We start from the raw sequence: 21716 nt of genomic DNA on the forward strand, positions 1-21716 counted from the left end.
TGTTGGGGCAGCTGTGGTTGTTGTAGTCGGAGCAGCTGTGGTTGTTGTTGTTGGGGCAGCTGTGGTTGTTGTTGTTGGAGCAGCTGTGGTTGTTGTTGGGGCAGCTGTGGTTGTTGTTGGTGCAGCTGTAGTTGTTGTAGTTGGAGCAACTGTGGTTGTTGTTGGAGCAGCTGTGGTTGTTGTTGTTGGGGCAACTGTGGTTGTTGTTGTCGGGACAGCTGTGGTTGTTGTAGTTGGAGCAGCTGTGGTTGTTGTTGCTGGGGCAGCTGTGGTTGTTGTTGTTGAAGCCGCTGTGGATGTTGTAGTTGGAGCAGCTGTGGTTGTTGTTGGAGCCGTTGTGGTTGTTGTTGTTGGGGCAGCTGTGGTTGTTGTTGGAGCAGCTGTGGTTGTTGTTGTTGGGGCAGCTGTGGCTGTCGTAGTTGGAGCAGCTGTGGTTGTTGTTGTTGGGGCAGCTGTGGTTGTTGTTGGTGCAGCTGTAGTTGTTGTAGTTGGAGCAACTGTGGTTGTTGTTGGAGCCGCTGTGGTTGTTGTTGTTGGGGCAACTGTGGTTGTTGTTGTCGGGGCAGCTGTGGTTGTTGTAGTAGGAGCAACTGTGGTTGTTGTTGGAGCCGCTGTGGTTGTTGTTGTTGGGGCAGCTGTAGTTGTTGTTGTTGGAGCAGCTGTGGTTGTTGTTGTTGGAGCAGCTGTGGTTGTTGGAGAAGCTGTGGTTGTTGTTGTTGGGACAGCTGTAGTTGTTGTAGTCGGAGCAGCAGTAGTTGTTGTTGTTGGAGCAGCTGTGGTTGTTGTTGTTGGGGCAGCTGTGGTTGTCGTAGTTGGAGCAGCTGTGGTTGTTGTTGTTGGGGCAGCTGTGGTTGTTGTTGTTGGAGCCGCTGTGGTTGTTGTAGTTGGGGCAGCTGTGGTTGTTGTTGGAGAAGCTGTGGTTGTTGTAGTTGGAGCAACTGTGGTTGTTGTTGGAGCCGCTGTGGTTGTTGTTGTTGGGGCAACTGTGGTTGTTGTTGTCGGGACAGCTGTGGTTGTTGTAGTTGGAGCAGCTGTGGTTGTTGTTGGAGCCGCTGTGGTTGTTGTTGTTGGTGCAGCTGTAGTTGTTGTAGTTGGAACAACTGTGGTTGTTGTTGTCGGGGCAGCTGTGGTTGCTGTAGTTGGGACAGCTGTAGTTGTTGTAGTCGGAGCAGCAGTAGTTGTTGTTGTTGGAGCAGCTGTGGTTGTTGTTGGAGCCGCTGTGGTTGTTGTTGTTGGGGCAGCTGTGGTTGTTGTTGTTGGAGCAGCTGTGGTTGTTGTTGTTGGGGCAGCTGTGGTTGTTGTTGTTGGTGCAGCTGTGGTTGTTGTTGTTGGAGAAGCTGTGGTTGTTGTTGTTGGGACAGCTGTAGTTGTTGTAGTCGGAGCAGCAGTAGTTGTTGTTGTTGGAGCAGCTGTGGTTGTTGTTGGAGCCGCTGTGGTTGTTGTAGTTGGAGCAGTTGTGGTTGTTGTTGTTAGGACATCTGTAGTTGTTGTAGTCGGAGCAGCAGTAGTTGTTGTTGTTGGAGCAGCTGTGGCTGTTGTTGGAGCCGCTGTGGTTGTTGTTGTTGGGGCAACTGTGGTTGTTGTTGTTGTCGGGGCAGCTGTGGTTGTTGTAGTTGGAGCAGCTGTGGTTGTTGTTGTTGGGGCAGCTGTGGTTGTTGTTGTTGAAGCCGCTGTGGATGTTGTAGTTGGAGCAGCTGTGGTTGTTGTTGGAGAAGCTGTGGTTGTTGTTGTCGGGACATCTGTAGTTGTTGTAGTCGGAGCAGCAGTAGTTGTTGTTGTTGGAGCAGCTGTGGTTGTTGTTGGAGCCGCTGTGGTTGTTGTTGTTGGGGCAGCTGTGGTTGTTGTTGTTGGAGCCGCTGTGGATGTTGTAGTTGGAGCAGCTGTGGTTGTTGTTGGGGCAGCTGTGGTTGTTGTTGGTGCAGCTGTAGTTGTTGTAGTTGGAGCAACTGTGGTTGTTGTTGGAGCCGCTGTGGTTGTTGTTGTTGGGGCAACTGTGGTTGTTGTTGTCGGGACAGCTGTGGTTGTTGTAGTTGGAGCAGCTGTGGTTGTTGTTGGAGCCGCTGTGGTTGTTGTTGTTGGGGCAGCTGTGGTTGTTGTTGTTGGAGCAGCTGTGGTTGTTGTTGTTGGGGCAGCTGTGGTTGTTGTTGTTGGTGCAGCTGTGGTTGTTGTTGTTGGAGCAGCTGTGGTTGTTGTTGTTGGGACAGCTGTAGTTGTTGTAGTCGGAGCAGCAGTAGTTGTTGTTGTTGGAGCAGCTGTGGTTGTTGTTGGAGCCGCTGTGGTTGTTGTAGTTGGAGCAGCTGTGGTTGTTGTTGTTGGGACATCTGTAGTTGTTGTAGTCGGAGCAGCAGTAGTTGTTGTTGTTGGAGCAGCTGTGGTTGTTGTTGGAGCCGCTGTGGTTGTTGTTGTTGGGGCAGCTGTGGTTGTTGTTGTTGGAGCCGCTGTGGATGTTGTAGTTGGAGCAGCTGTGGTTGTTGTTGGGGCAGCTGTGGTTGTTGTTGGTGCAGCTGTAGTTGTTGTAGTTGGAGCAACTGTGGTTGTTGTTGGAGCCGCTGTGGTTGTTGTTGTTGGGGCAACTGTGGTTGTTGTTGTCGGGACAGCTGTGGTTGTTGTAGTTGGAGCAGCTGTGGTTGTTGTTGTTGGGGCAGCTGTGGTTGTTGTTGTTGAAGCCGCTGAGGATGTTGTAGTTGGAGCAGCTGTGGTTGTTGTTGGAGAAGCTGTGGTTGTTGTTGTTGGGACATCTGTAGTTGTAGTCGGAGCAGCAGTAGTTGTTGTTGTTGGAGCAGCTGTGGTTGTTGTTGTTGGGGCAGCTGTGGTTGTTGTTGTTGAAGCCGCTGTGGATGTTGTAGTTGGAGCAGCTGTGGTTGTTGTTGTTGGGACATCTGTAGTTGTTGTAGTCGGAGCAGCAGTAGTTGTTGTTGTTGGAGCAGCTGTGGTTGTTGTTGGAGCCTCTGTGGTTGTTGTTGTTGGGGCAACTGTGGTTGTTGTTGTCGGGGCAGCTGTGGTTGTTGTTGTTGGGGCCGCTGTGGTTGTTGTTGTTGGAGCCGCTGTGGATGTTGTAGTTGGAGCAGCTGTGGTTGTTGTGGGGGCAGCTGTGGTTGTTGTTGGTGCAGCTGTAGTTGTTGTAGTTGGAGCAACTGTGGTTGTTGTTGGAGCCGCTGTGGTTCTTGTTGTTGGGGCAACTGTGGTTGTTGTTGTCGGGACAGCTGTGGTTGTTGTAGTTGGAGCAGCTGTGGTTGTTGTTGTTGGGGCAGCTGTGGTTGTTGTTGTTGAAGCCGCTGAGGATGTTGTAGTTGGAGCAGCTGTGGTTGTTGTTGGAGAAGCTGTGGTTGTTGTTGTTGGGACATCTGTAGTTGGAGTCGGAGCAGCAGTAGTTGTTGTTGTTGGAGCAGCTGTGGTTGTTGTTGGAGCCGCTGTGGTTGTTGTAGTTGGAGCAGCTGTGGTTGTTGTTGTTGGGGCAGCTGTGGTTGTTGTTGTTGTCGGGGCAGCTGTGGTTGTTGTAGTTGGAGCAGCTGTGGTTGTTGTTGTTGGGGCAGCTGTGGTTGTTGTTGTTGAAGCCGCTGTGGATGTTGTAGTTGGAGCAGCTGTGGTTGTTGTTGGAGAAGCTGTGGTTGTTGTTGTCGGGACATCTGTAGTTGTTGTAGTCGGAGCAGCAGTAGTTGTTGTTGTTGGAGCAGCTGTGGTTGTTGTTGGAGCCGCTGTGGTTGTTGTTGTTGGGGCAGCTGTGGTTGTTGTTGTTGGAGCCGCTGTGGATGTTGTAGTTGGAGCAGCTGTGGTTGTTGTTGGGGCAGCTGTGGTTGTTGTTGGTGCAGCTGTAGTTGTTGTAGTTGGAGCAACTGTGGTTGTTGTTGGAGCCGCTGTGGTTGTTGTTGTTGGGGCAACTGTGGTTGTTGTTGTCGGGACAGCTGTGGTTGTTGTAGTTGGAGCAGCGGTGGTTGTTGTTGGAGCCGCTGTGGTTGTTGTTGTTGGGGCAGCTGTGGTTGTTGTTGTTGGAGCAGCTGTGGTTGTTGTTGTTGGGGCAGCTGTGGTTGTTGTTGTTGGTGCAGCTGTGGTTGTTGTTGTTGGAGCAGCTGTGGTTGTTGTTGTTGGGACAGCTGTAGTTGTTGTAGTCGGAGCAGCAGTAGTTGTTGTTGTTGGAGCAGCTGTGGTTGTTGTTGGAGCCGCTGTGGTTGTTGTTATTGGGGCAGCTGTGGTTGTTGTTGTTGGAGCCGCTGTGGATGTTGTAGTTCGAGCAGCTGTGGTTGTTGTTGGAGCAGCTGTGGTTGTTGTTGGAGCCGTTCTGGTTGTTGTTCTTGGGGCAACTGTGGTTGTTGTTGTCGGGGCAGCTGTGTTTGTTGTAGTTGGAGCAGCTGTGGTTGTTGTTGTTGGGGCAGCTGTGGCTGTCGTAGTTGGAGCAGCTGTGGCTGTTGTTGTTGGGGCAGCTGTGGTTGTGGTTGGGGCAGCTGTGGTTGTTGTTGGTGCAGCTGTAGTTGTTGTAGTTGGAGCAACTGTGGTTGTTGTTGGAGCCGCTGTGGTTGTTGTTGTTGGGGCAACTGTGGTTGTTGTTGTCGGGGCAGCTGTGGTTGTTGTAGTAGGAGCAACTGTGGTTGTTGTTGGAGCAGCTGTGGTTGTTGTTGTTGGGGCAGCTGTGGTTGTTGTTGTTGGAGCAGCTGTGGTTGTTGTTGTTGGAGCAGCTGTGGTTGTTGGAGAAGCTGTGGTTGTTGTTGTTGGGACATCTGTAGTTGTTGTAGTCGGAGCAGCAGTAGTTGTTGTTGTTGGAGCAGCTGTGGTTGTTGTTGGAGCCGCTGTGGTTGTTGTTATTGGGGCAGCTGTGGTTGTTGTTGTTGGAGCCGCTGTGGATGTTGTAGTTCGAGCAGCTGTGGTTGTTGTTGGAGCAGCTGTGGTTGTTGTTGGAGCCGTTGTGGTTGTTGTTGTTGGGGCAACTGTGGTTGTTGTTGTCGGGGCAGCTGTGGTTGTTGTAGTTGGAGCAGCTGTGGTTGTTGTTGTTGGGGCAGCTGTGGTTGTTGTAGTCGGAGCAGCTGTGGTTGTTGTTGTTGGGGCAGCTGTGGTTGTTGTTGTTGGAGCAGCTGTGGTTGTTGTTGGGGCAGCTGTGGTTGTTGTTGGTGCAGCTGTAGTTGTTGTAGTTGGAGCAACTGTGGTTGTTGTTGGAGCAGCTGTGGTTGTTGTTGTTGGGGCAACTGTGGTTGTTGTTGTCGGGACAGCTGTGGTTGTTGTAGTTGGAGCAGCTGTGGTTGTTGTTGCTGGGGCAGCTGTGGTTGTTGTTGTTGAAGCCGCTGTGGATGTTGTAGTTGGAGCAGCTGTGGTTGTTGTTGGAGCCGTTGTGGTTGTTGTTGTTGGGGCAGCTGTGGTTGTTGTTGGAGCAGCTGTGGTTGTTGTTGTTGGGGCAGCTGTGGCTGTCGTAGTTGGAGCAGCTGTGGTTGTTGTTGTTGGGGCAGCTGTGGTTGTTGTTGGTGCAGCTGTAGTTGTTGTAGTTGGAGCAACTGTGGTTGTTGTTGGAGCCGCTGTGGTTGTTGTTGTTGGGGCAACTGTGGTTGTTGTTGTCGGGGCAGCTGTGGTTGTTGTAGTAGGAGCAACTGTGGTTGTTGTTGGAGCCGCTGTGGTTGTTGTTGTTGGGGCAGCTGTAGTTGTTGTTGTTGGAGCAGCTGTGGTTGTTGTTGTTGGAGCAGCTGTGGTTGTTGGAGAAGCTGTGGTTGTTGTTGTTGGGACAGCTGTAGTTGTTGTAGTCGGAGCAGCAGTAGTTGTTGTTGTTGGAGCAGCTGTGGTTGTTGTTGTTGGGGCAGCTGTGGTTGTCGTAGTTGGAGCAGCTGTGGTTGTTGTTGTTGGGGCAGCTGTGGTTGTTGTTGTTGGAGCCGCTGTGGTTGTTGTAGTTGGGGCAGCTGTGGTTGTTGTTGGAGAAGCTGTGGTTGTTGTAGTTGGAGCAACTGTGGTTGTTGTTGGAGCCGCTGTGGTTGTTGTTGTTGGGGCAACTGTGGTTGTTGTTGTCGGGACAGCTGTGGTTGTTGTAGTTGGAGCAGCTGTGGTTGTTGTTGGAGCCGCTGTGGTTGTTGTTGTTGGTGCAGCTGTAGTTGTTGTAGTTGGAACAACTGTGGTTGTTGTTGTCGGGGCAGCTGTGGTTGCTGTAGTTGGGACAGCTGTAGTTGTTGTAGTCGGAGCAGCAGTAGTTGTTGTTGTTGGAGCAGCTGTGGTTGTTGTTGGAGCCGCTGTGGTTGTTGTTGTTGGGGCAGCTGTGGTTGTTGTTGTTGGAGCAGCTGTGGTTGTTGTTGTTGGGGCAGCTGTGGTTGTTGTTGTTGGTGCAGCTGTGGTTGTTGTTGTTGGAGAAGCTGTGGTTGTTGTTGTTGGGACAGCTGTAGTTGTTGTAGTCGGAGCAGCAGTAGTTGTTGTTGTTGGAGCAGCTGTGGTTGTTGTTGGAGCCGCTGTGGTTGTTGTAGTTGGAGCAGTTGTGGTTGTTGTTGTTAGGACATCTGTAGTTGTTGTAGTCGGAGCAGCAGTAGTTGTTGTTGTTGGAGCAGCTGTGGCTGTTGTTGGAGCCGCTGTGGTTGTTGTTGTTGGGGCAACTGTGGTTGTTGTTGTTGTCGGGGCAGCTGTGGTTGTTGTAGTTGGAGCAGCTGTGGTTGTTGTTGTTGGGGCAGCTGTGGTTGTTGTTGTTGAAGCCGCTGTGGATGTTGTAGTTGGAGCAGCTGTGGTTGTTGTTGGAGAAGCTGTGGTTGTTGTTGTCGGGACATCTGTAGTTGTTGTAGTCGGAGCAGCAGTAGTTGTTGTTGTTGGAGCAGCTGTGGTTGTTGTTGGAGCCGCTGTGGTTGTTGTTGTTGGGGCAGCTGTGGTTGTTGTTGTTGGAGCCGCTGTGGATGTTGTAGTTGGAGCAGCTGTGGTTGTTGTTGGGGCAGCTGTGGTTGTTGTTGGTGCAGCTGTAGTTGTTGTAGTTGGAGCAACTGTGGTTGTTGTTGGAGCCGCTGTGGTTGTTGTTGTTGGGGCAACTGTGGTTGTTGTTGTCGGGACAGCTGTGGTTGTTGTAGTTGGAGCAGCTGTGGTTGTTGTTGGAGCCGCTGTGGTTGTTGTTGTTGGGGCAGCTGTGGTTGTTGTTGTTGGAGCAGCTGTGGTTGTTGTTGTTGGGGCAGCTGTGGTTGTTGTTGTTGGTGCAGCTGTGGTTGTTGTTGTTGGAGCAGCTGTGGTTGTTGTTGTTGGGACAGCTGTAGTTGTTGTAGTCGGAGCAGCAGTAGTTGTTGTTGTTGGAGCAGCTGTGGTTGTTGTTGGAGCCGCTGTGGTTGTTGTAGTTGGAGCAGCTGTGGTTGTTGTTGTTGGGACATCTGTAGTTGTTGTAGTCGGAGCAGCAGTAGTTGTTGTTGTTGGAGCAGCTGTGGTTGTTGTTGGAGCCGCTGTGGTTGTTGTTGTTGGGGCAGCTGTGGTTGTTGTTGTTGGAGCCGCTGTGGATGTTGTAGTTGGAGCAGCTGTGGTTGTTGTTGGGGCAGCTGTGGTTGTTGTTGGTGCAGCTGTAGTTGTTGTAGTTGGAGCAACTGTGGTTGTTGTTGGAGCCGCTGTGGTTGTTGTTGTTGGGGCAACTGTGGTTGTTGTTGTCGGGACAGCTGTGGTTGTTGTAGTTGGAGCAGCTGTGGTTGTTGTTGTTGGGGCAGCTGTGGTTGTTGTTGTTGAAGCCGCTGAGGATGTTGTAGTTGGAGCAGCTGTGGTTGTTGTTGGAGAAGCTGTGGTTGTTGTTGTTGGGACATCTGTAGTTGTAGTCGGAGCAGCAGTAGTTGTTGTTGTTGGAGCAGCTGTGGTTGTTGTTGTTGGGGCAGCTGTGGTTGTTGTTGTTGAAGCCGCTGTGGATGTTGTAGTTGGAGCAGCTGTGGTTGTTGTTGTTGGGACATCTGTAGTTGTTGTAGTCGGAGCAGCAGTAGTTGTTGTTGTTGGAGCAGCTGTGGTTGTTGTTGGAGCCTCTGTGGTTGTTGTTGTTGGGGCAACTGTGGTTGTTGTTGTCGGGGCAGCTGTGGTTGTTGTTGTTGGGGCCGCTGTGGTTGTTGTTGTTGGAGCCGCTGTGGATGTTGTAGTTGGAGCAGCTGTGGTTGTTGTGGGGGCAGCTGTGGTTGTTGTTGGTGCAGCTGTAGTTGTTGTAGTTGGAGCAACTGTGGTTGTTGTTGGAGCCGCTGTGGTTCTTGTTGTTGGGGCAACTGTGGTTGTTGTTGTCGGGACAGCTGTGGTTGTTGTAGTTGGAGCAGCTGTGGTTGTTGTTGTTGGGGCAGCTGTGGTTGTTGTTGTTGAAGCCGCTGAGGATGTTGTAGTTGGAGCAGCTGTGGTTGTTGTTGGAGAAGCTGTGGTTGTTGTTGTTGGGACATCTGTAGTTGGAGTCGGAGCAGCAGTAGTTGTTGTTGTTGGAGCAGCTGTGGTTGTTGTTGGAGCCGCTGTGGTTGTTGTAGTTGGAGCAGCTGTGGTTGTTGTTGTTGGGGCAGCTGTGGTTGTTGTTGTTGTCGGGGCAGCTGTGGTTGTTGTAGTTGGAGCAGCTGTGGTTGTTGTTGTTGGGGCAGCTGTGGTTGTTGTTGTTGAAGCCGCTGTGGATGTTGTAGTTGGAGCAGCTGTGGTTGTTGTTGGAGAAGCTGTGGTTGTTGTTGTCGGGACATCTGTAGTTGTTGTAGTCGGAGCAGCAGTAGTTGTTGTTGTTGGAGCAGCTGTGGTTGTTGTTGGAGCCGCTGTGGTTGTTGTTGTTGGGGCAGCTGTGGTTGTTGTTGTTGGAGCCGCTGTGGATGTTGTAGTTGGAGCAGCTGTGGTTGTTGTTGGGGCAGCTGTGGTTGTTGTTGGTGCAGCTGTAGTTGTTGTAGTTGGAGCAACTGTGGTTGTTGTTGGAGCCGCTGTGGTTGTTGTTGTTGGGGCAACTGTGGTTGTTGTTGTCGGGACAGCTGTGGTTGTTGTAGTTGGAGCAGCGGTGGTTGTTGTTGGAGCCGCTGTGGTTGTTGTTGTTGGGGCAGCTGTGGTTGTTGTTGTTGGAGCAGCTGTGGTTGTTGTTGTTGGGGCAGCTGTGGTTGTTGTTGTTGGTGCAGCTGTGGTTGTTGTTGTTGGAGCAGCTGTGGTTGTTGTTGTTGGGACAGCTGTAGTTGTTGTAGTCGGAGCAGCAGTAGTTGTTGTTGTTGGAGCAGCTGTGGTTGTTGTTGGAGCCGCTGTGGTTGTTGTTATTGGGGCAGCTGTGGTTGTTGTTGTTGGAGCCGCTGTGGATGTTGTAGTTCGAGCAGCTGTGGTTGTTGTTGGAGCAGCTGTGGTTGTTGTTGGAGCCGTTCTGGTTGTTGTTCTTGGGGCAACTGTGGTTGTTGTTGTCGGGGCAGCTGTGTTTGTTGTAGTTGGAGCAGCTGTGGTTGTTGTTGTTGGGGCAGCTGTGGCTGTCGTAGTTGGAGCAGCTGTGGCTGTTGTTGTTGGGGCAGCTGTGGTTGTGGTTGGGGCAGCTGTGGTTGTTGTTGGTGCAGCTGTAGTTGTTGTAGTTGGAGCAACTGTGGTTGTTGTTGGAGCCGCTGTGGTTGTTGTTGTTGGGGCAACTGTGGTTGTTGTTGTCGGGGCAGCTGTGGTTGTTGTAGTAGGAGCAACTGTGGTTGTTGTTGGAGCAGCTGTGGTTGTTGTTGTTGGGGCAGCTGTGGTTGTTGTTGTTGGAGCAGCTGTGGTTGTTGTTGTTGGAGCAGCTGTGGTTGTTGGAGAAGCTGTGGTTGTTGTTGTTGGGACATCTGTAGTTGTTGTAGTCGGAGCAGCAGTAGTTGTTGTTGTTGGAGCAGCTGTGGTTGTTGTTGGAGCCGCTGTGGTTGTTGTTATTGGGGCAGCTGTGGTTGTTGTTGTTGGAGCCGCTGTGGATGTTGTAGTTCGAGCAGCTGTGGTTGTTGTTGGAGCAGCTGTGGTTGTTGTTGGAGCCGTTCTGGTTGTTGTTCTTGGGGCAACTGTGGTTGTTGTTGTCGGGGCAGCTGTGTTTGTTGTAGTTGGAGCAGCTGTGGTTGTTGTTGTTGGGGCAGCTGTGGCTGTCGTAGTTGGAGCAGCTGTGGCTGTTGTTGTTGGGGCAGCTGTGGTTGTGGTTGGGGCAGCTGTGGTTGTTGTTGGTGCAGCTGTAGTTGTTGTAGTTGGAGCAACTGTGGTTGTTGTTGGAGCCGCTGTGGTTGTTGTTGTTGGGGCAACTGTGGTTGTTGTTGTCGGGGCAGCTGTGGTTGTTGTAGTAGGAGCAACTGTGGTTGTTGTTGGAGCAGCTGTGGTTGTTGTTGTTGGGGCAGCTGTGGTTGTTGTTGTTGGAGCAGCTGTGGTTGTTGTTGTTGGAGCAGCTGTGGTTGTTGGAGAAGCTGTGGTTGTTGTTGTTGGGACAGCTGTAGTTGTTGTAGTCGGAGCAGCAGTAGTTGTTGTTGTTGGAGCAGCTGTGGTTGTTGTTGTTGGAGCAGCTGTGGTTGTTGTTGGAGCCGTTGTGGTTGTTGTTGTTGGGGCAACTGTGGTTGTTGTTGTCGGGGCAGCTGTGGTTGTTGTAGTTGGAGCAGCTGTGGTTGTTGTTGTTGGGGCAGCTGTGGTTGTTGTAGTCGGAGCAGCTGTGGTTGTTGTTGTTGGGGCAGCTGTGGTTGTTGTTGTTGGAGCAGCTGTGGTTGTTGTTGGGGCAGCTGTGGTTGTTGTTGGTGCAGCTGTAGTTGTTGTAGTTGGAGCAACTGTGGTTGTTGTTGGAGCAGCTGTGGTTGTTGTTGTTGGGGCAACTGTGGTTGTTGTTGTCGGGACAGCTGTGGTTGTTGTAGTTGGAGCAGCTGTGGTTGTTGTTGCTGGGGCAGCTGTGGTTGTTGTTGTTGAAGCCGCTGTGGATGTTGTAGTTGGAGCAGCTGTGGTTGTTGTTGGAGCCGTTGTGGTTGTTGTTGTTGGGGCAGCTGTGGTTGTTGTTGGAGCAGCTGTGGTTGTTGTTGTTGGGGCAGCTGTGGCTGTCGTAGTTGGAGCAGCTGTGGTTGTTGTTGTTGGGGCAGCTGTGGTTGTTGTTGGTGCAGCTGTAGTTGTTGTAGTTGGAGCAACTGTGGTTGTTGTTGGAGCCGCTGTGGTTGTTGTTGTTGGGGCAACTGTGGTTGTTGTTGTCGGGGCAGCTGTGGTTGTTGTAGTAGGAGCAACTGTGGTTGTTGTTGGAGCCGCTGTGGTTGTTGTTGTTGGGGCAGCTGTAGTTGTTGTTGTTGGAGCAGCTGTGGTTGTTGTTGTTGGAGCAGCTGTGGTTGTTGGAGAAGCTGTGGTTGTTGTTGTTGGGACAGCTGTAGTTGTTGTAGTCGGAGCAGCAGTAGTTGTTGTTGTTGGAGCAGCTGTGGTTGTTGTTGTTGGGGCAGCTGTGGTTGTTGTAGTTGGAGCAGCTGTGGTTGTTGTTGTTGGGGCAGCTGTGGTTGTTGTTGTTGGAGCCGCTGTGGTTGTTGTAGTTGGGGCAGCTGTGGTTGTTGTTGGAGAAGCTGTGGTTGTTGTAGTTGGAGCAACTGTGGTTGTTGTTGGAGCCGCTGTGGTTGTTGTTGTTGGGGCAGCTGTGGTTGTTGTTGGAGCAGCTGTGGTTGTTGTTGTTGAAGCCGCTGTGGATGTTGTAGTTGGAGCAGCTGTGGTTGTAGTTGGTGCAGCTGTGGTTGTTGTTGTTGGGACATCTGTAGTTGTTGTAGTCGGAGCAGCAGTAGTTGTTGTTGTTGGAGCAGCTGTGGTTGTTGTTGTTGGGGCAGCTGTGGTTGTTGTTGTCGGGGCCGCTGTGGTTGTTGTAGTTGGAGCCGCTGTGGTTGCTGTTGTTGGGGCAGCTGTGGTCGTTGTAGTTGGAGCAGCTGTGGTTGTTGTAGTTGGAGCAGCTGTGGTTGTTGTTGTCGGGTCAGCTGTGGTTGTTGTTGTTGAAGCCGCTGTGGATGTTGTAGTTGGAGCAGCTGTGGTTGTTGTTGGAGCCGCTGTGGTTGTTGTTGTTGGGACATCTGTAGTTGTTGTAGTCGGAGCAGCAGTAGTTGTTGTTGTTGGAGCAGCTGTGGTTGTTGTTGGAGCCGCTGTGGTTGTTGTTATTGGGGCAGCTGTGGTTGTTGTTGTTGGAGCCGCTGTGGATGTTGTAGTTCGAGCAGCTGTGGTTGTTGTTGGAGCAGCTGTGGTTGTTGTTGGAGCCGTTCTGGTTGTTGTTCTTGGGGCAACTGTGGTTGTTGTTGTCGGGGCAGCTGTGTTTGTTGTAGTTGGAGCAGCTGTGGTTGTTGTTGTTGGGGCAGCTGTGGCTGTCGTAGTTGGAGCAGCTGTGGTTGTTGTTGTTGGGGCAGCTGTGGTTGTGGTTGGGGCAGCTGTGGTTGTTGTTGGTGCAGCTGTAGTTGTTGTAGTTGGAGCAACTGTGGTTGTTGTTGGAGCCGCTGTGGTTGTTGTTGTTGGGGCAACTGTGGTTGTTGTTGTCGGGGCAGCTGTGGTTGTTGTAGTAGGAGCAACTGTGGTTGTTGTTGGAGCAGCTGTGGTTGTTGTTGTTGGAGCCGTTGTGGTTGTTGTTGTTGGGGCAACTGTGGTTGTTGTTGTCGGGGCAGCTGTGGTTGTTGTAGTTGGAGCAGCTGTGGTTGTTGTTGTTGGGGCAGCTGTGGTTGTTGTAGTCGGAGCAGCTGTGGTTGTTGTTGTTGGGGCAGCTGTGGTTGTTGTTGTTGGAGCAGCTGTGGTTGTTGTTGGGGCAGCTGTGGTTGTTGTTGGTGCAGCTGTAGTTGTTGTAGTTGGAGCAACTGTGGTTGTTGTTGGAGCCGCTGTGGTTGTTGTTGTTGGGGCAACTGTGGTTGTTGTTGTCGGGACAGCTGTGGTTGTTGTAGTTGGAGCAGCTGTGGTTGTTGTTGCTGGGGCAGCTGTGGTTGTTGTTGTTGAAGCCGCTGTGGATGTTGTAGTTGGAGCAGCTGTGGTTGTTGTTGGAGCCGTTGTGGTTGTTGTTGTTGGGGCAGCTGTGGTTGTTGTTGGAGCAGCTGTGGTTGTTGTTGGAGCCGTTGTGGTTGTTGTTATTGGGGCAACTGTGGTTGTTGTTGTCGGGGCAGCTGTGTTTGTTGTAGTTGGAGCAGCTGTGGTTGTTGTTGTTGGGGCAGCTGTGGCTGTCGTAGTTGGAGCAGCTGTGGTTGTTGTTGTTGGGGCAGCTGTGGTTGTTGTTGGTGCAGCTGTAGTTGTTGTAGTTGGAGCAACTGTGGTTGTTGTTGGAGCCGCTGTGGTTGTTGTTGTTGGGGCAACTGTGGTTGTTGTTGTCGGGGCAGCTGTGGTTGTTGTAGTAGGAGCAACTGTGGTTGTTGTTGGAGCCGCTGTGGTTGTTGTTGTTGGGGCAGCTGTAGTTGTTGTTGTTGGAGCAGCTGTGGTTGTTGTTGTTGGAGCAGCTGTGGTTGTTGGAGAAGCTGTGGTTGTTGTTGTTGGGACAGCTGTAGTTGTTGTAGTCGGAGCAGCAGTAGTTGTTGTTGTTGGAGCAGCTGTGGTTGTTGTTGTTGGGGCAGCTGTGGTTGTCGTAGTTGGAGCAGCTGTGGTTGTTGTTGTTGGGGCAGCTGTAGTTGTTGTAGTAGGAGCAACTGTGGTTGTTGTTGGAGCCGCTGTGGTTGTTGTTGTTGGGGCAACTGTGGTTGTTGTTGTCGGGACAGCTGTGGTTGTTGTAGTTGGAGCAGCTGTGGTTGTTGTTGTTGGGGCAGCTGTGGTTGTTGTTGTTGAGGCCGCTGAGGATGTTGTCGTTGGAGCAGCTGTGGTTGTTGTTGGAGAAGCTGTGGTTGTTGTTGTTGGGACATCTGTAGTTGTAGTCGGAGCAGCAGTAGTTGTTGTTGTTGGAGCAGCTGTGGTTGTTGTTGGAGCCGCTGTGGTTGTTGTAGTTGGAGCAGCTGTGGTTGTTGTTGTTGGGGCAGCTGTGGTTGTTGTTGTTGAAGCCGCTGTGGATGTTGTAGTTGGAGCAGCTGTGGTTGTTGTTGGAGAAGCTGTGGTTGTTGTTGTTGGGACATCTGTAGTTGTTGTAGTCGGAGCAGAAGTAGTTGTTGTTGTTGGAGCAGCTGTGGTTGTTGTTGGAGCCGCTGTGGTTGTTGTTGTTGGGGCAACTGTGGTTGTTGTTGTCGGGGCAGCTGTGGTTGTTGTAGTTGGAGCAGCTGTGGCTGTTGTTGTTGGGGCAGCTGTGGTTGTTGTTGTTGAAGCTGCTGTGGATGTTGTAGTTGGAGCAGCTGTGGTTGTTGTTGGAGAAGCTGTGGTTGTTGTTGTTGGGACATCTGTAGTTGTTGTAGTCGGAGCAGCAGTAGTTGTTGTTGTTGGAGCAGCTGTGGTTGTTGTTGGAGCCGCTGTGGTTGTTGTTGTTGGGGCAGCTGTGGTTGTTGTTGTTGGAGCCGCTGTGGATGTTGTAGTTGGAGCAGCTGTGGTTGTTGTTGGAGCAGCTGTGGTTGTTGTTGGAGCTGTTGTGGTTGTTGTTGTTGGGGCAGCTGTGGTTGTTGTTGGAGCAGCTGTGGTTGTTGTTGTTGAAGCCGCTGTGGATGTTGTAGTTGGAGCAGCTGTGGTTGTAGTTGGAGAAGCTGTGGTTGTTGTTGTTGGGACATCTGTAGTTGTTGTAGTCGGAGCAGCAGTAGTTTTTGTTGTTGGAGCAGCTGTGGTTGTTGTTGGAGCCGCTGCGGTTGTTGTTGTTGGGGCAGCTGTGGTTGTTGTTGTCGGGGCCGCTGTGGTTGTTGTAGTTGGAGCAGCTGTGGTTGCTGTTGTTGGGGCAGCTGTGGTTGTTGTAGTTGGAGCAGCTGTGGTTGTTGTTGTTGGGGCAACTGTGGTTGTTGTTGTCGGGGCAGCTGTGGTTGTTGTAGTTGGAGCAGCTGTGGTTGTTGTTGTCGGGTCAGCTGTGGTTGTTGTTGTTGAAGCCGCTGTGGATGTTGTAGTTGGAGCAGCTGTGGTTGTTGTTGGAGAAGCTGTGGTTGTTGTTGTTGTTGGGACATCTGTAGTTGTTGTAGTCGGAGCAGCAGTAGTTGTTGTTGTTGGAGCAGCTGTGGTTGTTGTTGGAGCCGCTGTGGTTGTTGTTATTGGGGCAGCTGTGGTTGTTGTTGTTGGAGCCGCTGTGGATGTTGTAGTTCGAGCAGCTGTGGTTGTTGTTGGAGCAGCTGTGGTTGTTGTTGGAGCCGTTCTGGTTGTTGTTCTTGGGGCAACTGTGGTTGTTGTTGTCGGGGCAGCTGTGTTTGTTGTAGTTGGAGCAGCTGTGGTTGTTGTTGTTGGGGCAGCTGTGGCTGTCGTAGTTGGCGCAGCTGTGGTTGTTGTTGTTGGGGCAGCTGTGGTTGTGGTTGGGGCAGCTGTGGTTGTTGTTGGTGCAGCTGTAGTTGTTGTAGTTGGAGCAACTGTGGTTGTTGTTGGAGCCGCTGTGGTTGTTGTTGTTGGGGCAACTGTGGTTGTTGTTGTCGGGGCAGCTGTGGTTGTTGTAGTAGGAGCAACTGTGGTTGTTGTTGGAGCAGCTGTGGTTGTTGTTGTTGGGACATCTGTAGTTGTTGTAGTCGGAGCAGCAGTAGTTGTTGTTGTTGGAGCCGCTGTGGTTGTTGTTGTTGGGGCAGCTGTGGTTGTTGTTGTTGGAGCAGCTGTGGTTGTTGTTGGAGCCGCTGTGGTTGTTGTTGTTGGGGCAACTGTGGTTGTTGTTGTCGGGGCAGCTGTGGTTGTTGTAGTTGGAGCAGCTGTGGTTGTTGTTGTTGGGGCAGCTGTGGTTGTTGTAGTTGGAGCAGCTGTGGTTGTTGTTGTTGAAGCCGCTGTGGATGTTGTCGTTGGAGCAGCTGTGGTTGTTGTTGGAGAAGCTGTGGTTGTTGTTGTTGGGACATCTGTAGTTGTAGTCGGAGCAGCAGTAGTTGTTGTCGTTGGAGCAGCTGTGGTTGTTGTTGTTGGAGCAGCAGTAGTTGTAGTTGGAGCAGCTGTGGTTGTTGTTGTTGGGGCAGCTCTGGTTGTTGTTGTTGGAGCCGCTGTGGATGTTGTAGTTGGAGCAGCTGTGGTTGTTGTTGTTGGAGCAGCTGTGGTTGTTGTTGTTGGGGCAGCTGTAGTTGTTGTTGTTGGAGCAGCTGTGGATGTTGTAGTTGGAGCAGCTGTGGTTGTTGTTGTTGGAGAAGCTGTGGTTGTTGTTGTTGGGGCTGCTGTAGTTGTTGTTGTTGGAGCAGCTGTGGTTGTTGTTTGGGCAGCGGTGGTTGTTGTTGGAGCAGCTGTGGTTGTTGTAGTTGGAGCAGCTGTGGTTGTTGTTGTTGGGGCAGCTGTGGTTGTTGTTGGAGCAGCTGTGGTTGTTGTTGTTGGGGCAGCTGTGGTTGCTGTTTTTTGAGCAGCTGTGGTTGTTGTTGGGGCAGCTGTGGTTGTTGTTGGAGCAGTTGTAGTTGTTGTAGTTGGAGCCGCTGTGGTTGTTGTTGTTGGGGCAGCTGTGGTTGTTGTTTTTTGAGCAGCTGTGGTTGTTGTTGGAGCAGCTGTGGTTGTTGTTGTTGGGGCAGCTCTGGTTGTTGTTGTTGGAGCCGCTGTGGATGTTGTAGTTGGAGCAGCTGTGGTTGTTGTTGTTGGAGCAGCTGTGGTTGTTGTTGTTGGGGCAGCTGTGGTTGTTGTTGGGGCAGCTGTGGTTGTTGTTGGTGCAGCTTTAGTTGTTGTAGTTGGAGCAGCTGTGGTTGTTGTTGGAGCCGCTGTGGTTGTTGTTGTTGGAGCTGCTGTGGATGTTGTAGATGGAGCAGCTGTGGTTGTTGTTGGAGCAGCTGTGGTTGTTGTTGTTGGAGCAGCAGTAGTTGTTGTTGGAGCAGCTGTGGTTGTTGTTGTTGGAGCAGCAGTAGTTGTACTTGGAGCAGCTGTAGTTGTTGTTGTTGGGGCAGCTGTTGTTGTTGTTGGTGCAGCTGTAGTTGTTGTTGTTGTCGGAGCCGCTCTGGTTGTTGTTCTTGGGGCAGCTGTGGTAGCTGTTGTTGCAGCAGCTGTGGTTGTTGTTGTACGAGCTGCTGTGGTTGTTGTTGGGGTAGATGTGGTTGTTGTTGATGGAACAGCTGTAGTAGTTGGATCCGCTGTGGTTGTTGTAGTTGGAGCAGCTGTGGTTGTTGTTGTTGGGGCAGCTGTGGTTGTTGTAGTTGGAGCAGTTGTAGTTGTTGTTGCTGCTGCAGCTGTAGTTGATGTTGCCTGAGCAGCTGCACATTCCACCATCACTATGAAACAGTATCCAAAACACATTTTTAGCTGCTAGCCGTAGCTGTATAGGTCAACCTGGTGGTTGCTTAGTCAGTCATTCTTTCAGTCTGTCGTTCAGTGTATGTGAGATTGAGAGTCTGTGTGTGAGAGAGACTATGCGTTTGTAAAACAGTGTGTGTGTATGTGTGTGTCTGTGAGTGTGTGAGAGAGAGATATAGAGAGTGTGTGAGAGTGTGTGTTCATGAATGTATAAACATTTGGATGCGTGTACGTGGTCGGCTGGTCACAGTTGTTGTGAATTTGTGCTTGTAGTGTTCATTAGTAAAGAATAGCCTTGCAATCTACAATTTTACAATTGCAGACATTGTTCAAAATGTATTTTCTTAAACTTTAAATGAAGTACAAATTTTAAGCAGACGTCTCCAATTACAGCACCGGTCAAATTTATCTGTAGTTAACACAATACACAATACAATACAAACCTTTTCTTTACAGCATCACACCAGGTCACGTAGTGATCCATCTAACTTAAGCATAGGTTTAATGTAATCTAAACAACCAAAAATAAGTTAACTAAGGTATATATTAATAAGCATTTGTTATTATGTGTAGCAAAATTGCAGGTCAACAACAAAACAGTGTGTTACTGCTTTGTGAGTCCGGAGTGGCAGGAAAAGTACAGGCAATCTTAAATCAAATCAAATCAAATTTTATTTGTATAGCCCAAATTCACAAATCACAGTTTGCCTCAGAGGGCTTTACAATCTGTACAGAGACGACACCCTCTGTCCTTCGACCCTCGATTCGAGTGAGGAAAAACTTGCCCCCAAAAAAAGCCCTTTTAACAGGGAAAAAAAAATGCGGAAGAAACCTCAGGAAGAGCCACAGAGGAGGGATCCCTCTCACAGGACGGGAGAGGGATAGTTATGTATCACTCCCTCTCTATGCTGAATATGAGTTGTTACCATTAGGACGTCAGTAAAGGTTACCACTTTTGTGCACCTCCTTGCTCAGAGATCCTTTATATCGTCCAGTAAAGCTGTGTTAAACAAATCCTTGTGATATGTGGGGTGTGTTACTTGCATTTTGGTATATTTTTTCATTTTTGGTGATGATTTTAGGCACTTTGTTTATAACGTCTGTCTTTGACTGTAATTGTTGTAATGTTGTAGTCCTTTTTTTATTGTTGTTTGTTGCTTGTTGCTTTAACAATTTCCACAGGCATAAAAATAATTTCTGAAAGGATAATAAACAACACTACCAAACTAAATGAATGTTTGATCAAAACACAACTTTTGTCAATGTTTCCTGATTGTGATCTGACGATGGTCCTAGGCTCTAATGTGTCTTTGCATAAGAAATATTTGATGAGATGCAGGAGAGAATTCTACCATCATGTTAATCCCTAAATTGTTTCATCTGTTTTGTATGAAAACACTGTACCAGCAATCACATCATATTACTCTGCTTACCTATCACAATCAGGAAAATTGGTATGATCCGTGCAACACCCATCTTGTCTTCCTTCTATAAATTAATAAGCAAACAATGCAGAGATGTACGGAGAGAAACAACATGTTGAAACATTTTGCACAACAATTACTAGCCAGTAGAATCATTACTATCACTGTAATGTTAATGCTGGAATCCGAGTGAGCCCAAATGTATGAAAACATTTTAAACAATCTTTCAACAAAACAATCATTTTAACAATCAAACTTTTATGGTAATTCTTTGTTTTGATGTAATTCTGTCCAGCTATGTTTTTAACTGAAACAGATGATGACAAAAAAACAGCCTTCATTCAGTGAGAAATCACTATTCACTTGGCAAATAATTAAATTCATACTTCTAGCCTTTACATATCAAGGTACATTTTACATGGTAACATTCCTCAACATTTTTAGATTATTACTTTTAACATCCAAACAGAGTGACAGTTTAAAAATGTCCAAAGGCAGATTTTTGTGCAAATATCAATTACAGTACAGTATTCTCCTTCTCCTTCATAATAATCCTGAACTATATAGATTTTTCTTTCTTTGAATAAGCTCATGAAATGCAATTCTTACATTATACTTCATTTATTTTGGGTTGTGACAATGTAGGATAATAATAGCCACATTAAAATTGAGAAAACATGGATGTTCTCTACGTTTTGGAGAATTTTCAGCATTATTTTACAACTCCAAGCATTGGGAGTTTGGCTATGACTTATTTGCGGTAAAACACCCATTTCACAGCACTTCAACAGGTAGGTGAGCTGAATGAGGAAACTGCTCTTCAACCACCCTAATCACTCAGTCTGTGCAACTGCTCACAAACATCAACCTGACTAAAATGTCCTTGAGCAAAGAACACCTCTTGTGGAACAGGATGAACCTGAACTCTAAATCCATAATAGAGGACAAAAGAGATCCCTTCAAGAACAGGTAACGAATCACATTCCTATTATTTATATCTGAATTGTTATACTTATTTATCAAATTTAATAATATGATGCTGGTGTGTTGTTACATGTGCAATGATAAAGGTGAAAGAATTTCATGACATATTGCAAAAAACATTGTCATGTGACAATCACTTGTTATCACTTTAAATATGTGATAATATGTGAGAATGAAATAGAAATGTGGTTGGAAATTAGCACAATTAAAAAATAACACATAAGCAATATACAGAGAGACACATTCTCTCTCTGTCTCTCTGTCAGGCACACTGTGTTGAAATATAAAAAAGTTAACATATAGACTTAGAAATGTACTTACCCAAACTGGAAATATAAGATCAAAAGTTGCAAATTCACCTTTACTATAGAACTAAGATCCTTTTAAAACTATTTAAGTGTCCTCAAATTCAGTTCAGTTCACATCTACGACATTTCAAACCAATTCACACCTATGATATTTTAAACCTTTCACCAAAGTGACACTCCACATCTGTGGAGGCCTTTATATATCTCCACTGAATAAAGGCTATTGACGTGACTCATACCTGATGCACTATACAGAAATGTTTCGACACCTTAGACATGAATTTAACTAAATCACGCCTGTCATTTTCTTGGCTCAGTACAATGGCATACTCCCATCTTTTGTTCTGTGAAAGCTGCAGGTTCATTCCACCTATGTGAATGTTGACAGGGGTTTGACCAGTGTGACAAGTTGTGTTACAGAAATAGATATTAAGTACACATATATGTGCACATCAAAAGAAAAGCATCTTGGTTTTATTTCATAACCTTTATCGTAAAAAGTACAAATCCATGAAACATTAACATGATCCATTTTGAAATTGCTTTATAAGTGGTGAATATCTACATGGATTTTGCATCAGTGGAAAATTTAGAATTTGTAACTATTCTAATCAAGACTTTAAGATTTAAGACTTTTTCTGACTTTTTAAATACCCAACAGTATGATGATAAACAGCCCAGCAGTATATAATTTTTGTTATTGATATCATTTATTAAATAAATGCGACACAGAAACGGTTAAGGGGCATAAAATATATGAATGGATTAAGCAATGACAATTAAATGCAAATGTATTAAAGTATATTGATGTTTCTGTTTCATTTCAGTTATTGACAACACAAGGAGCCTCTCATGTTTTGATATTTATTACAAAGTTGACAAAATTACAAAAATATCAGTGCAATAGTGGACACTGAATGTGCCTTGGTGCATAAAAGATGAAGTTTAATTAATACAGCAGTCAAGAACAATATAACAAATATAGAATACAAAAATTACAATGAAAATATAATACTAAAACAAGTATGAGTGTTTCAGAATCATAAAGCTGTACAGTTTCGTGTAAAGCTCTTCATCATGGGATGTGCTAAAGTTCACAGTATAGAGAATATGTCATTGGATGATAGTCAAAGATGGATGTTAAATAAATGTGTTTGTTTTACAGTGTGAACAGTGATATGAACAGTAAAGCCACTTTGGACTTTCTTGTCACTGTCACTTGGTCCAATGCTTGTTAAAGCAGGATCTTCTAAGTCTGCAGGCGTGGTCATTTCTTTGTTGGGGGCAGAAGCTGGACCTGCTCCTGCTTCATATCTCGTGCAAGAATGTACTAACTGTACTCAATGTCTAACAGTGTCATTGCTGCATTCATCTCAACAGTAATGCAAAGTTGTTACAATATGACCAGTTTGACATTTTTTCAGTCACTTTTCTCGTGAGTCCATACAATCGCAATTTACAGTCATTTGTTGTAAATAAAGGACACTAATAAGTTTTGCATACCAGTGACAGCCGAAACTTTCTAATGGGGTTTATGACTACAACTATTGTCTCTATTATCATTGATATTATTGCCATTATTGTCACTGTTACTGGTTTTGATGGGTATTGTTCTTATTTTGCCAGCTTCTGATACAAATCTAATTCTCATTGTTGTACATGGTTCAACAACCACAGCACGTCTGTTTGTGTGGAAGTACATTGCAAGGGGAAAAAAACAGTCAAATTCTTATTTACTCACACTGTTATTAATGATATTATGACTGTTGTCACTGTTGATGCGGTATTATTATTATTTCACCCACTTATGATACAAATATAATTCTCGTTATAATAACAAACTCCACCAACTGACTATATGTTGATATACTAGTGAAGACTTTGAAGGAATTTGATTTAAAGAAAATTTAGTGTTCATGTAGTTCTTGGC

General features: G+C 47.8%; 1 pseudogene across 1 annotated transcript in view; it reads right to left on the reverse strand.

Annotated features, from left to right (window-relative positions):
* LOC311251272 overlaps positions 1 to 21716 on the reverse strand; it is a 172601-nt pseudogene that overhangs the window by 103772 nt on the left and 47113 nt on the right. Inside the window, exon 4 of the transcript in view lies at positions 16315 to 16748. The product of the transcript in view is annotated as an uncharacterized misc_RNA (transcript). The remainder of the gene's footprint in view (positions 1 to 16314; positions 16749 to 21716) is intronic.

The sequence above is a fragment of the Pagrus pagrus genome (genome assembly GCF_965226575.1).
Source record: "Pagrus pagrus genome assembly, chromosome: 22".
In the NCBI taxonomy this organism is placed as follows: domain Eukaryota; kingdom Metazoa; phylum Chordata; class Actinopteri; order Spariformes; family Sparidae; genus Pagrus; species Pagrus pagrus.